Genomic DNA, 16,951 nt, shown 5'->3' with positions numbered 1-16,951 from the left:
TGGTCTGCATATTGGAAGAGAAGGTTAAAGGACTAGAGAACCAAGTATCAACCCTGTGTTGCATCAGAAAACATGAGGATTTTCTGGATAGAAGTCAATGTTTGGTGCTGGAAGCACAGCATGCTGAAGAGTCAGAGATTGCAGTGCAGAACGTGGAAGAATATTGGCAGCATGTGACCGCCAGAAGAAGAAAGAGGAGAACCTATGTATCCCAATGCAGATAGAGGTGCAAAATCGTTTTCAGGTTCTCTGCACAGGTGCTACTATGGAGAAGGATTTGGAAGAGCCCTCTGAGGGAAGGGATCAGAAGGAGACCCTTTATTTCAATTCAGCCCTACACTTTTGAGGTCATATCAACTCATTAGGCTGAGAGAATAATTCAGAATGAACCATTTATTGGTCAAATTTACTTTCATTTTCTGATTTCAAGCTGATGACAAAATTCTTAAATTTCTTATTTTTGTTACTTATGAAATGTTTAACCTATGTGATTGGCTCATGAGAAACGTGTTGAATTTCAAAGCCCAAATAGCATGCTGTGAAGTCCCAGGGTATTTTTCCACTTTTCTGAGGAGCTGACTTTGTTACAACTGATCTCAGTGGGCATTTTGATTATTATAATCAAACTATATCATTCCAAATTTTCTCTCTGCAAATACTGAACATTCAAGCTTAAATTCACTTTTACTGTACCGAAGAAGACATCATTTTTCACTAACAGTATTGATAGTCTACTTATATTTTTGTTGTATGCTTCTTTCATTTATTACAAATATTCAGAACTTTTTTCCTTACCCCTGTGTTCCATGACATTTGTATAGTGCCAGGCACAGAAGAGCCATCATTACTGCGACTCCTAGACACTACCCCAATACAAACAGTACATAATAATTTCATAAAATTCTTGATAGTGCATCTCATTGCTTGATCTTTAAGGCACTACTGGAGGCAACTTAGTATTTACATATATGTCTGTAACAAAACTGAAACACCAATTTATTATTTATTAAGCATGTTTAGTGTGGTAGTGTCTAAGGGCCAATCAAGAAAGGGGCCCCGTTGTGCAAGATATTGTAGCAGACAGTTCTTGCCCTGATCAGCTTACAGTCCAAATAGACAAGACAGACAGAGAGTGGGAGAAAGTATATAACCCCCAACCAGGGTGAACAGTGATGGTGGCACATATAATGTTGTTTCCACCATCTTTTGGGGGATGGAGGATTGATTAGGAGGGAATAAGATAACTGAAGGGAAGGGTGATGAGGGGGACAGGGAAGGGGATAGTAAGAGCAGGCTCTGGCGAATGACACTGAGGTGGAAAGATTGTGAGGGCGGGAAGGAGAAGAGGGTTGGAGCGAACCCCCAATCAGCACAGGGCAGAGAAAGTCCAGTCAAAGCTGTGGTAAGTTATCTGTATGTCTGAATATCCATGCCTTGTCTGCTTCTGCTCCTACTGGCTGGAGTCTCTGGCTGTTCCAGATTCCTCCCTGCAATTTTTTGTTTCCCAAGGCCACATGGAGGGAGGTACCACCTAGAGTGGGGGGAAAGGTCTCCCCTGCACACATCTACATATGGGAAAGTATGGAGGGGAGGGGTGTCCCTGGCTGGTCTTCATTCTACTGCCCCCCCTCTTCTCTTCATGGTGCAACAGACCCCATTTTGGCTGCTTCTGAAGCTGCACCTGGTGCTGGAGTCTCTCAGTGATTTGAGTTTTTTTTTTAACAGTTATTCAATTATATTGGACAATTCCACTTCTTATTTTTCTTTACATTTATTTAATAGAATGGTATCGAGGGTGGATTAATTCCTGGTGTAACTTCCGTGACCTCACTGAAGTTTCAGGTTTGATCCCTAGTGTGGAAATCTGGAAGGTTGTCATCCACACAGCTATTTCTCTCCCTCCTATCGCATTATCATTTGCACCTTCTGTCCGAGGACCGTCAAACCCTTCATATTGAGATAGCAATTTATTCACTTTTTAGTTTAGGGATGTCCAAGCTACTCAAATAAAATATGAGTTTACCTAACAGTTCTAATGGATGTAGGGAGATTAAATCACTGATAAATGCAGTCTGAGAAATAAAAGCTCTCTAGAAGATTGTCTCACAGATTTAAAGCTTTCTTATACAAACCATGACTTTATTTATTTAGTTGAACAGGGCAGAATAAAAGCAAAGCAATTTTTTTCTCATTACAACAGAAAAGCTTTTGAAAGTTAGGAGAACGTATTTGCCTTAGCTCAGAATTTATGTATATTTAAACATATATAAAATAGTGTTAATGGAAATTGAATAGTAAGCACTTACTTCTGTTACTGTATGCAACTTTCACCTATTAATGTCTCTAAGATTAAGAAATCATCCTGAGAAACTGTTCTGTCTTTATAGTTACAAGACTAACCTGGGTACTGCCATTTTACTAGTCCATACATTTAACCAATTAGTTTAACGTATAATAAAAAATGCTGTAAGAAGGGGCTAACAGTTTGTTTCCTCTGGAAATGGAGCAGCCAGAGAGTAATACTCACTCTGACTATTAGTTTGCAGTGTAAATGACATCAGATACCAGTTCAGTCCTAAAGGGATTGATTACACAGTATCAATAAAATATTTCTAGTGACTTCCTATTTTATATTTTTGAAAGAGTCACTTAGACAACTATGTACTAATATGAATGCTTGGATTATCTAAACTGGTGGCTGCTTATGTAACTAAGGACCACTTATTTGATTATCTCTGAAAAAAATAAAACAGTTAAAGGAATTATCTGCTTGGTGTAACAGACCCAGACCAGTGGGGTACAGGAGTCTGGTAGAGGGCAAATATACTGGTCACTGGATTAGTAGTTTTCTGTTCCCTGAGTGACCAGAACAGGGGCTGCACTAGAGTAATCAGGAACCTGCTAGAACCAGTTAAGGCAGGCAGGCTAATTAGGACACCTGGAGCCAATTAAGAATAAGCCGCTAGAATCAATTAAGGCAGGCTAATCAGGGCACCTGGGTTTTAAAAAGGAGCTCACTTCAGTTTGTGGTGTGAGTGTGAGGAGCTAGGAGCAGGAGGTGCAAGGAGCTGAGAGGGAGAGGGTATGCTGCTGGAGGACTGAGGAGCACAAGCGTTATCAGACACCAGGAGGAAGGTCTTGTCGTGAGAATAAGGAAGGTGTTTGGAGGAGGCCATGGGAAAGTAGCCCAGGGAGTTGTAGCTGTCATGCAGCTGTTACAGGAGGCACTATAGACAGCTGCAGTCCACAGGGCCCTGGGCTGGAACCCGGAGTAGAGGGCGGGCCTGGGTTCCCCCCAGAACCTCCCAATTGACCTGGACTGTGGGTTCTTCCAGAGGGGAAGGTCTCTGGGCTGTTCCCCAGCCCACATGGTGAATCTCTGAGGCAAGAAAATCTGCCAATAAGTGCAGGACCCACCAAGATAGAGGAGGAACTTTGTCACACTGGTTTATTTAAATTGTCTATATACCTGACATTAACTTTATAGTGACAAATGATTTTCAATGATTTTTATAAATAAAAACCCAGCATAATTAAAGCCAATGAAATGTTATAGCATCTACATAATTATCAAATATGTTGTGACCTATTTTATCCCAAGATTATGTTTCTAAAAAAAGTGTTATTAACAAGCATATGTTTCACTCAGGCCTGAGTGCTTTGATTTGCTGCAAATTTAAGGATTTGGAAAGCAGAGATGAGTCATATGGCTCAGAACAAGATATAAATTGAGCCCTACTTGTCTAACTAGCATATTTATCCCCTAGATACAGAGCATGAGTAAAAACTCTGAAATGGAGGCACAAAAATCCTTCATACTATTGATGTATCTACTGAGCCCCATTTGATTCACAATCTAGGGTGGCTCTTACTGTTAAGAACTGGGAGCACTATTCAAATGTTTTCATCTTCTTGTGAAGAAAATACTTTACTGTGATCAACAGTCACCCTTCCATCTGATTAATAACTGTCCTTCTGAGCTGGGATGATAGTATGCACCTTGGTAAAGAAAGAAAACAAGGAGGAAAGAGAGATATTTGGAATCCTGGCAAGTGTGCTGAGTATCTCCAGGGGGGGGGAAAACATTACAATTATGTAATCTTTTAAAACAAAAATGTCTATGGAAATGTATTGTATTTACTACTCATGTCATCTATGGTCTAAACAATATAAAGTGGCTACATGAAATGCAGTGACAGTAATGGACAGCAGCATGTAAATTTGAGTAAAGTTTATTCTCATAGATGTGTTTAATAAAATTAACATGATCCTTCATTTAAAAGAAGATAATGTTAGGGTTAAATGACCTGTATTATTCATCTTTAAAAATCTCCCCATAATTTCCTGCAAGAATTATGTTTAGAAAAGGGCAGCCTAATAGAAAAAGGGAAAGAGAGAGAAACAAAACTGCTAGTAGCAAAACTGCTCCAGTCTATCTGTGTAAAATCACCACCCACAGACTCTTGGTAAAGACTGTAACAGAATCCTGTACCATCTCAGACCTCAGTTGTTCTATTAATTTGGCCTGTTACAAGCATATTTATCACTTGTGTTATGCTGTAATTGCTTAGTCAAATTGGAACAATGGAGTCAGCCCTGGCACAAGGAAGATGCTTTGAGTGTTTGACCATGTTGACATTCTCTCCAGTTTGGCTCTCAATTAATGTCTACAACTCACATGTTATGGAAGCAATGATGCACCTGGAGATGCTCAGGTATCATGGTGATGAGCTCAGTGCAAAAACCTAAATAGAAAAAAAGAGAGATACTGCATTGACAGTAACAGGTACCAGTGACTTGAAATCCCAGGGAACTGCATGTGTTCTTAAAACTTTGGGAAGATAAATGGATTTTTTTTTAGTTTAGTTTTCACATTCCTTTGGAATCAGTGCAATATTTGTACAAGCAGACTGTTCATCTGTGCATCACTACACATCCCCTTGGGACCTACCAGCAGACAGACTGACAATAGAAATGAAGATTCACATTGTAAGTCTATGCTCCAGTGTGAATGAACACATCAGCTATGCATTGACAGCTTGAATGTGACCTTTAGGAACAGCCCAGAGTTGAGGGGGCGCAGAAGTAATTCCTCAGAGAGGGTACTGACGTTATTCTGTCCCTATGAGGCTTTCTTCCTCAAGGTACTCCCAAACATTCAGCCCCTGTGCACCTGCTATTACTCAGCTTGCCTTGTAAGGTATGGCTTATTCCCCCAGGGTGGCTGGCTAGCACAGCTAACCAGTGCATAGAGGCTACAGAGCCAAGAGTTTACTTCCACCTCACTCTTTTTAGGTGCATACACCTCCAGAGGTGTAAGAAATAGAGTAGCCCTTGTGCTACCCACATCAGGGGCTGCAGTTGTGCTTGGCCCTACTTCAGGCCAGGTAAAGAGGTCAGGGGAGGGGGAAGTTCCATACACCCTCCCCCAACAGCATACCCATGTAAAGGGCAGAGAGAACCTAGCCGGTGGGGGCGGGGGGAACTGGGGAGACTAAATTAATAAAGCAACATGTGGTATATTGTGTTGGTTGTACCTTTTTATTTAGGGCTCAATCTGGCAAGGTGCTGAACAGCCTCAGCTGTCAGAGTCACAGGAGTGCTCATCAGCTTGCGGGACTGGGCCTTTGCAAGAGATGTGACAACCATAAATGAGATTTGACATTTATGAGATTAATGAATTTTTCAGGACTCTATTTTGTAATAATGATATTTTATTATTATACCTCATTCTTAGATATAATTTATAATCCATAGATCACACACTACATTATGAATGAGGTAAGTAGGAGTATCTGCATTTTACATATGAGGAAATTGAGGCAGAGAGAGGTGAAGCTACTTGCCCAAGGTCACCCAGTAAACAAGTGACAAAGCTGGGACTAGAACTGAGATCTCCTGAGTCCCAGTCCAGTGCTATATCCGTGAACAACACTGTCTCCTGGTTTAAATTTAAAGGTCCTCATTATAACTGTTGATTAGATAAACAGGAGTACTCTGAAATTAATTATATTGTACAGTAAAAGTATAAATATATAATATACTGACCGCAATGTGCATTATTAGCATTAGCTAAATATTCTAATTCATTAACAGAGAGAAGGTAAGGGTAGGAGTTGATTTACCCATCACTGCTAGTTAGCCAGTTTGGAGGTGGATGGTAAGATAAGAACTCTTCAAAAAAATATACAATGGAACCTCAGAGTTATGAACATGAGAGCCACAAACTGACCAGTCAACCATGCACCTCATCTGGAACTGGAAGCACACAATCAGGCAGCAGCAGAGACCAAATAAAAAAAATAAACAGTACAGCTTGATGACTTTGTTTATTACTAATATGTAAACTGAGGTAAGCCCATCTTCCTTTGTCTAAGACAGCCCTGTTTATCATTTTACCGAGGTTAGGCTGTCTTGTCTTAAATGTGTTCTAGTAACACCGGGAATTCATAACTTTACATATAACGTTAACATATGAATTTTAAAATATTAGTGACCACCATGTTATTAGTTTCCATATACCACCATGCAAGGCACATTTTGTACATATGTTATTGCAGTAGTATATAGGGCATAAATACAGGGGTGCCTAGAGTCATACAGGGCTTTAAAAATGTTAAGGTTAGTGGATCAACATAGACTCATAGATTTTAAGGCCAGAAGAGACCATCATGATCATATAGTCTGACCTGCACATTGCAGACCACAGAAGATCACCCACCCACCCACTCCTGTAATAGACCCTTTACCCCTGGTTGATTTACTGAAGTTCTCAAATCCTGATTTAAAGACTTAAAGTTACAGAGAATCCACCATTTATACTAGTTTAAATCTGCAAGTGACCCATGCTGTAGAGGAAGGCAAAAAAACCCAGGGTCTCTGCCAATCTGACTTGGGGGGAAAAATTCCTTCCCAACCCCAAATCTTGCAATCATTTGGACCTGAGCATTTTGGCAAGTTGCAAGTCACACAACTAGGAAGGACTTCTCTGTAAGAACTCAGAGCCCTCCCCATCTAGTGTCCCATCACCAGCCACCGAGAATATTTGCTATTAGTAGTCGCAGATTGGCTACTTGCTATGATAGGCAGTTTTATTGTACAATCCCCTCCGTAAACTCATCAAGCTCAGTCTTGAAGTCAGTTATGTTTTTTGCCTCCATCCCCGCCCTATCCCCCTTGAAAGGCTGTTCCAGAGCTTCACTCCAATGATGCCATTTTAATAATCTTTTATACCGTACAATATGAGAGGGTTGCCCCTAGTTGGTTCCTCCAGCACTTGCACCAGGAAATTGTCCACTACGCTTTCCAAAAACTTCTTGAATTGTCTGTGCACTGCTGTATTACTTTCCCAGCAGATATCCGGGTGACTGAATGGCTCACAGCTCTGGGGATCCCCTGCAGTATGTTACATGCTGTAAAATACTAAAGGCCAAATTGTTTCTAACCCTGTGCAGGTGCACAAGGGAAAGAAGAGGATACAATGTTGATCCATCCTGTGTGCCTCTGTGCATAGGGAGAGTCCAGTCCTGCTGTTCAGGGGAGGCAGTGACTCAATGAATGGGCTCACTCCCAACAGCAGTGTAGACATACCTTTGGAAACCGAATAAAATGTCAAGAAAAAATAAGCAGAGAAATAATGCTGTGGTTACTAGCTAAATAAGAGCTGTATTTTCAAACAATTTAGGAACACAACTCGTGTACAAAATAGGCATATGTTATGTTTCATTTGTATATCAATTATCATAACTGCACACAGAAATTGGGCAACTGCGTGTGGAAATTTGGTTATATTTGCATGCACAAGTGCCTGATGTGCAACTGTAACCTACATGCTTGCATTTCAGGCAGCATTTAGTGGTATCTATAATGGAAAGAGCAGTGGGGATTATACATACGTTGGGGCACACTTTGTGCCTGTAGACTTGCTGGAGCTAGGCACGGTGACTCTTCTGGATGGGTCAGAATCATCCAGAATTTGGGTGTGGTGGGGTCTGGGCATGCTCATTACCTTTTTGAAGCTAGTCGAGTGATTTCCATTGAGGGTAAAGAGCCTGGCAGGACATATTTAGAGTCATTCTCTGCGGCTTCATCTACACTTGGAGCTGGGATTGAACTTCCCAGATTGAGTAGACATATTCATTGAGCAAGTAAGCTAAATAAAATAGTGTAACCACAGTAAACCAGGCAGCAATGGCACGGGCCCTGCCCATGCTACCACATCTACACTACTATTTTTGGATGTCAGTGCAACTGGGAATCACACCCCCAGCTATAAGTGTAGACATTGGCTCCACTCTCAGGCTATGAGAACTCAAGGGAGAGGGAGCAGTTTATAAATAAGAAGAGTAGGAGCTGGACTGAGAATTTCAGGAGTGGAGCAGTGCCATGACCAGAAGGCTCAGTCTTAAGGACAGTGTTCCAGGGATTTTGCCAGTTTTGTTAGATTGAGACTGCAGATTCCCTTACCTCACTGGAGAAGAAGACGACAACTAGAGTTGCTGCAGGAATTGCAACTTGCAGACTGTCATTGCAGAAACTCAAAGGGAGTTTGAAGGAGACTGTGGGACTCACTTGTTTCCCAGACTTTACGAACCTTGTGTGCTCTACAGAGGGTTTGGACTCCATTCCACAGAGAGTGAGTCAGGTAAATCATCCCAGAGAGGAGCCCTAGGGGAGTGTATAAATGTGTGCCCGTGTGTGTGTGTGTGTGTGTGTATGTGTGTATATATATATATATAATTTGAATTTGTGATAGGAATAAATAATATTTTTGGGGAGGAAACCCTGTAAATATTGTCTTTAAAAGAGTTATTGTCAGTATTCACAACTGTTTCAAGTTATAAGTAAATTGTTTTTATATATAATATATATATATATATATATATACACACACACACACACAAATAGAGAGAGAAAGAGGGACAGAGTTAGTAAATGTTTTCTCTTAGAGATTTTGTTTCACTCTCCTATCAGAAATGAACTTTATTTATTAAAGTCCTGAAAAGTCTAAACTCTGGTCTGCACAAAGTTAAAGTGCAGCTCAGGTAGGGAAAAGAAATACTATACCTGACCTTAGAATATTGCCTTCCCCTAATCTGTTTCACAAGCACAATTATGGCAATTTTTCACACAAATAAGATGCTAAAGTTGTGTGCATTTTGCATGTACCATTACCCACCTCAAAAGTTTGAAAATGTCTGTATGTATTGTGTATATGTATGCATTTCTTATGTATTGGTATATCTTTTTTTCTTTCTCCATTTAAGCATCTTAATATCTATTGCAGCCACAACAAATGCTTCAAGCAGGAATCAAAAATTCCAGGTCCAGATCTTCAGTAGGTGTAAACTGGCATAGTTTCTTTGATGTGAGTAGAGTTACGCCATTTCAGACATTCTAAGGATCTGTCTCGCTGTGTACTTCAGATTCAAGCAGAGGCAAGAACTCCCTTCTGTCTGCAAATTGACTATCTGCTCTCTCTCTCTCTCTCGTTCTTTCTCTCTCTCTATGCTGCAATGTACAAGAGAGAGATTTAAACTCAAGATCATAAAAGGAAGACAAAACCCATAGTCCATTACCTTTCCATCTCAAGAATTCATTTGAACTTTGAAACCATAAAAAAGTTAAATAGTGCTGGGAAAAATCTGTACAGTTGTGAAAGTGTCATAAGTATCAAAAGTTAACTTCCCTATCCACCTACACTGCTACACACAATACACCCACCCATACACATTGGGTTAAATTGTGGCATTTAGCCCAAGCAATGAGTAGGGGTAGTGTGGAATTGTACTGTCTCAGGCAGACATGATTTCTACCCTTTGTTGATGTCTGCTCACAGTGCAGGAAGAAGTGCAGGAACTTGTGCAGATTTTGCATCATCCATTAGGCTGCAATAGCCTGATCATAGGCAGAAGTGCCAAAATCGATATTATTAGAATTTGGCAAAAAAAAAAAATTGGCTGAAATATATTTTTGGCAAAAAATGCAGATACAGCATCACCAGTACATTTTGTGAATTCATGTCAGTTTTGACAAATTGCTTGTTTCTGAAAAAGAAGTCAAAATATTTCATTTCAAAATGTTATCAAAATGAAATATTTAGACTTTTTCAATTTTAAATGACTTTTTTTCTGAAATTTCCTTCGGTTTTATTTAAACCCCACCTTCTCCCCCAAAAAAGAACTTTAAAAACTTGCTTCAACTTTTCAGTTCACCAAAAATCTATTATTATTTTTTTGTTTCAGCCTGATCTGAAATGAACTTTTATCCTTTCAGACCTGCCAGTGAACCAAAAAATCAGTTATTTGCATCATAGAATCATAGAATCATAGAATATCAGGGTTGGAAGGGACCTCAGGAGGTCATCTAGTCCAACCCCCTGCTCAAAGCAGGACCAATTCCCAACTAAATCATCCCAGCCAGGGCTTTAGATATGATCTAGATATGATCTCTCTGTCTTGTGAGAGAATCTCCATAGAGAGTATCACTCTAGTATCTAATGACCTCAATGGGAGCTGTTAGGTGCTCAATACTTATGAAAAACAGCCCACTTACATAGGTGACTATAAACAGATTTAGAAGTCTAAGTTCAAGCTCTTTTATTTAATTATCTATTTATTTATTTACCATCTTGTCCTAGGTGCCAGTCAGGACAATTAGAGCCATTACGTATTGTCCTCTTTGGTCTTTGTTTCTCCTATGTTCCAGAAACACTTTTTTTGGTGGTGTATGGTTATCTGGTTGTATATGACAGTTGGACAGACACACATTCTCACTGGATGGTGAAAAACCTATCTTTTCCCCTGTCACCTTGCTGTATTTCACTCTGGTTAGAATTTTTTTTTTTCACTTAACCAACAAGTTGTATTGCCTCAGAATGGCTGCCAATTGTACTAAGTCCCAATTTATCAAACACAATCTTATGATTTTATAAGCCTCAATTTCACAGAGATACTCTTTGCCCACTACAGCATGCAGCACCTGGCCCCACTTGGCAATAACTTTCAGCTCATATACAGCCCTGACCCCTGGAAAATGAATTGCCCCTTAAGGTCTGGAGTGGAAAATTAGCTCTGTGGGAGCTTTTCACTTCACAGCCATCAATATCACATATACTTTTCATCTTCTGCTTCTAAGGCATATTCCAAAGAAGGGTTTGATGAGGATGGCTCCTTTAAGCTGTATTTTTTTTTCTCTAGTTAACATGTTTGACAGCCAATGGCAAAACACAGGTGTGTCTGACTATCAGAGTAAAAAAGCTTGGAATAAGAGACATTTATATATTCTATGTTGTCTCTTTGGGCTCAATTCACTGAAACAAGATGACAAAAAAACGTAATCAAGGTTTCATATATTTTACTTGCTTTGTATTTATGAAGAAAATCCATCATACCTCTGAGTCATGTGATGGGAAGAGAGAAGTGTGATGGGAAATACACATAACAAATGACCATCCAGAATTCAAGAGTGTCTTGCTATGGAGATTTTTTTGAAAAATTATGTCCCAACTACATAGACAAATATAGCTGTCATAACCCTAGAGAGAAATTACATAGCATCAGTGAAGAATTTGAAGAAACAGAGCTCTCTTAAGAAAGAAGAATATTAAAATACGACTCAGAATGTATGCACCCAGTATGTACACCAGTATCTCCATACTAGATTGTGTCTATAGTATTAGGCAATAGGATCATACTATCCATGAAGCTGAAATAATTGATGTCTCTGCTTTAACCAAAAATCACCTCTTGAAAGCCAGAGTACATGGATTTGAGGAATTAAATGCACCATAGGGGAGGCAGCGGTAATGTCACAGGGGGCTCCTGGGACTTCAAAGAGTAGTGCAGAAGAGTCAGTAATGGCATTAAGAGCATCAGAGAGGGGGAGAGAAAACAGCTGGGAAGCTTGGGGAGCATTGAAAAGAGCCAAGGAAATGTGGACTCAAAGCCAAGACTGAGGATATGTGGTCCAGAGCCAAACTTCAAGGTAAGAGTTTTTGCAATCTCTGCCAAACAGTTTTCTAAGGATAAATTGCAGATTATTTTATCTGATGTATTTATGAATTGCATGTTCCAATAATTTGTTTTTGGCCTTATGTACCATAAATCGAACCACTGCCAGGGAAATCCCGGATGTAAATCTGATTAAAAGAACAGAATCTTATAGAAAACGGGATGCTGCCACAAAGCGGAATTTTCTGGGTAAAATGAACGAATGGGCCAGATGGTTCCTACCTTTGGGTGAGTGGGCATGGGATGGCATGGCATAGCTGGGGTGGAAAGGTCCTTGAACTTGGGGTGCAGCCCTTCACTGTGTCCTAGGAAAATAAAATTGTCCCCAAAGGGACAAGTCCAGACTTGTCATTCACCCCAACACCATTCTGCAGAGCTGGCTGGCCCTAGAGTGCATCATCCACTTGTTCCCTGGAACTCTGTGGAGGATTGAAACTCTGGGGGAGCAATCCTCCTCCTCCTCCTCCTCACTCAGGTATACCCTTAACATTGTGCTGTCTGAACTCACCCCATCCAGGCTTGAGTAAGCAAAGGCTAAGTGCCACAATCTTGCAAAGCACTGGTCAGTCAACCTCTGTTGGTTGACAGGGAATGCACTTAGCAGACACACTAAAATGGTATTCCCAATGTTATTTCTCAGACCCCAGCCACCATATGAAGTAGGGTGGACTAACAGACCTGCCATTTGGGAATTAGGCTGCCACTGGCTGATGTCCAATTCATTAGCCAATATTTTCCAGCTGGTATTGGAAGGGAAGTACCCCTGTGGCAACAGAGAGAGAAGCCTCTGAAGCTGTGTAGGTCAGATTAGGGAGCTTTGGTGGACCAGCAACTACTCTATCTGCTGAATTGGGGAGGGTAGGAAGCTTAGACTATAAAACTGCAAAAGTTACAATAATGTAGCTTTTAATTAATTAAGAGAGGATTTGGCAGTTGTTATCCACTTCATAAGAATGCATTACTCATAAAAATATAGACAGGGAGAGGAAAATAACCTTGTCCTTAGGCTGCATATGCTGCATTAGTGTGCTGTATCTCCAAGCCAAGAAATGGGTCTCCTATAAGAATGAACATTAACCATTTTCAGAAGAAACACATATATTTCTGACTAGAATAGCTGCAGTGTAGGGCAGGTCCAAAAAGAATGTACCTCAGAGCTTGAATCTTGCCCTTTTCTCACATATTGATGATTACAACATTTTAAACAGGTTTCCAGAGATGTGCATGTTCTTCAGCACAATTTGAACAGTCCATCTTACATACGAGGAAACTGAAATATCATTAATATGCAGAAAACATCTCTCCTAGGTGTGAACATCAATTCTACATAGGGGCCAATGTCTACAGTAAATGCAGATTGCCTCTTTTCTCACTTGTCATATTATTTAAGATTTTGGAATCAGCTGAAAAATAGATACACTGCTCCTTTCTTGATGTCCTAGTAATGTAAGTCAAGAATGATGGAAGACCAGCAAGTCCATTCTTAACAAGTAATTAATATAATACCTTGCCTGTAGATTGGCGAAGAAGAAGAAGAAATCAAACCAATAGGTGGTAAATTGTGAATGGATTACTATCATTACCATTAAATCAGTATGAAACAATGGCTCATCTTTTCTGATCTAGCCAAGCTGTGCTTGGCACAGGGCTGGGAGAGGGAAGGGACAAAGTAAAGGTACATTTCTGGAATCTGGCACATGGAGCTGGTAGTGAACTTGTAGGTGCTGCTCTAATTTACACCAGCCTAAGCATGCCTCCAATGGGTCATTCCAGCAGCAAAAGATAGCTGGAGAACACAGACAACCTGATATGCCCATTAGACAAAGAGAATCTTTAGGCAACCTGCTAAACCAGTTTTGTGCCTCCTCCACAGGCAAAGCCACCAAAAGGGGCCAGAGTTAAATTAGGGTTAATTGTCAGAATGACAGTATGTTTTTTACCCTGTGGTAGTATTGTAAGAAGATCCTGCCCTTTGGCATTCCTAACTACCTGTGATCTTCCTCACTCCTGAAGGGGCTCTTGACAAATTACAAACACTCTGAAGTGCAAACATAGTGTCTTGATTATTAGATTTTTTTCTAGCATTTCATGTGTACTGCAAAATAAAAATGTACAGTATGCAAATAAGAATTCTGGATACTGCATTCCAAAAATCATGGTGCACGTATGTGAAGATCACAAAAAAATATCATCTTATAGTAACAATTTAGCAGTCCTTACTATACAATTTAGACTGGACAGGGAAATGTCCTCATGCTTCAGGAGAAATAATTTCCCTTGGTATTTACTTTTCCCATATAAACTTGAACATTGCTTGTTCACTGGTATTGTACATAAAGATAAGTGAGCTAGCAACTTTAAAAATGTACAGCACATTAATGGAGATGGTAGATGAGTTCAGAGTCACAGGATCCATCTTTTTGGAGGTACTGTAAACAAGTATTGTATTAAGGACTGGTTTGGTTCAGTGCTTATACATTACCACTTATTTATCTATGGGGAATTCATAGATTCACAGATTATAAGCCCAGAAGGGACCATCTAGTCTGAGCTCCTGTATCCCACAAGCCATAGAACTTCTCTGAATTAATTCCCATTTGAACTAGAACATATATATTAGGGAAAAAATCCAGTCTGTTTTAAAAAGTTGCCTGTGATGGAGAGTCCACCACAACCTTTGCTAAGTTGTTCCCATGGTTAATTGCTATCACTATTAAAATTTGCATCTTATTTCTAGTTTGAAATTGCCTAGCTTCAGCTTTCAGCCGTAAGGTCTTGTTACACTTTTGTCTCATAGATCAATGAGACCTTTATTATCAAAAATTTGTTCCCCTGTAGACTGTGATCAAGTCCCCTTTAACCTTCTCTTTGCTGAGGTAAACAGATTGAGCTCCTTGGGTCTATCGCTATTAGACATGTTTTCCAATTCTTAATAATTCTTGAGGTTCTTCTCTGAAAACTCTCCAGTTTATCAACATCTTCCTTACACTGTGGACACCATAACTGGTCACTGTACTCCAGTAGTATTCACACCCATGCCAAATACAGCGGTAATATAACCTCCTTCCTCTTATTCAGGAGAATGATGCAGAAGCAGTAGTAGCAGTTGTTGCCAGCCTAGTTGAAAGGAATAGTGAGTACTAGGAGCTAGCCGTGAGGTCCAGTCTCATTTCTTCCACTGACTGGTGTTAAAACCCTGTGCACATCAAAGCCTTATGACAGAGGAGGCCCCATTTCTTCTGAGGCAGGAAAATGTTATTCTCTACATTTACAGATAGTTGAATGGAGAGTTTGTACAAGATCACTGATGGGCAGAGACGGAAATAGAACCCAGAGGGTCACATTCTGTTCTGTGCCTCTCAGAAGGTGCAGCATACATGGCAGTTGGGAGGGGAAGAGCAAAGCGTTTTCTAATTTACTTCTGTGGCAGTAGACAACTCAGTCTGAAACCAAGATTGGATTCACTAAGCAATCAATCTCTCAGATTAGCTCCACTGTGTCAGATCCAGGGCCGGTTCTACCATTAAGGCAAACTAGGCGGTTGCCTAGGGCGCCAAGATTTGGGGGCGCCAAAAAGCAGTGCCCCCAGTTTTTTTTTTTACAGCATTCCTATGCCCCCTCCCCGAGCGCGCGGTTGCCACTCCACTTCTCCTGCCTCCCAGGCTTGCAGCGCCAATCAGCTGTTTGGCGCTGCAAGCCTGGTAAGGGAGGAGAATTAGAGCGGGGGCGGCGTGCTCGGGGAGGAGGCGGAGCAGAGGTGAGCTGGGGTGGGGACCTGCCGCACAGCTCCCCGGGCCGGGAGGGTGGGGAGCTGCCGCGGGGGTGCCTCAGGGCGGGGGGGGGTGCTGCCGTGGGGTGGGGGCGCCTCAGGGCGGAAGGGCGGGCAAGGAGCTGCCGCAGGGCTGGGAGGGCGTGGCGCAAGGTGGATGTTTCGCCTAGGGCGCGAAATTTCCTTGCACCGGCCCTGGTCAGATCTCCCAGATGCTATGGTGGAGAAGAAAACCTTCTGCACAGACACAGTGCACACAACAAAATCTGTCCATTACGCAGAGTCAGCAGGAGATCTCTGCCACTGTTGTTCTAATCATGGCCCTTCTCACATCATCTGGCATAGGCCATCTCTAAAACATGGTAAGCACTCTGTGAAGCCAAAGCTGGTGGAGACAGTGGAAAACTTGATTTCAGAGCTGCCATCACAATCAATAGTTATCTGAGAAATGGATCTGATGTTTGAATGGCTGTGGAAGCCGGTCTGATGGATATTGTCCCTCTCTCAAGAAGAAGTATCCTCCAGCTGTAGTGAGGGGAGGCACTTAAGCTATATCTGGTTTAATAAGGAGAGGGGGCTGGTGGAAGAGTATTCTCCATCAGAGGTCACAGTTCTGGAACAAGCTCCCACTGAGTTTAGGTCAGGGTCATCTACAACTTTGGTTATGCACTCTTATTTTTTTTTAAATAATCCAAAGGAAAAAATCAAAATAAATAATCTCATCCAATCTTTATCAGCAAGTTCAGTGCCACTGTAATGGAGACTATGACCAGCTCAGATAGGACAACTGCATTAGTGTGGGACAAACTTTACATTAACACTTTTACCTTATCCTATCCTCATCCCGGAACTTATGCACCAGGTGGGTTCTGATGTAAATTGAGGCTAGGAGACCATCTGCATTTGAAGTGAGATGCAAAATCCACGGATTTAATCCTTTACTGATTCCCTTTAGCACAATGGTGAATCATATATCCAGATGGAGATAACTGTCTTAAAAGAGGTCCTGCAGTGTCCTCCAGCCAGGCCTTGCTTATTTAGTCGAAGTTGTGGGCCCCGTTTTTTGTCAAATTACACTGCTCTACAGCCAAAATGCTTCTGAAATAAATGTAGTCAAACTTTATTAATTCTGGGTCACTGAGAACGAAAATGATGCTTAAAATTGTTGATT

This window comes from Terrapene carolina, unplaced genomic scaffold (assembly GCF_002925995.2).
Source record: "Terrapene carolina triunguis isolate 2854851 unplaced genomic scaffold, T_m_triunguis-2.0 Scaffold58, whole genome shotgun sequence".
NCBI lineage: Eukaryota > Metazoa > Chordata > Testudines > Emydidae > Terrapene > Terrapene triunguis.
This window is presented reverse-complemented; position numbering follows the sequence as displayed.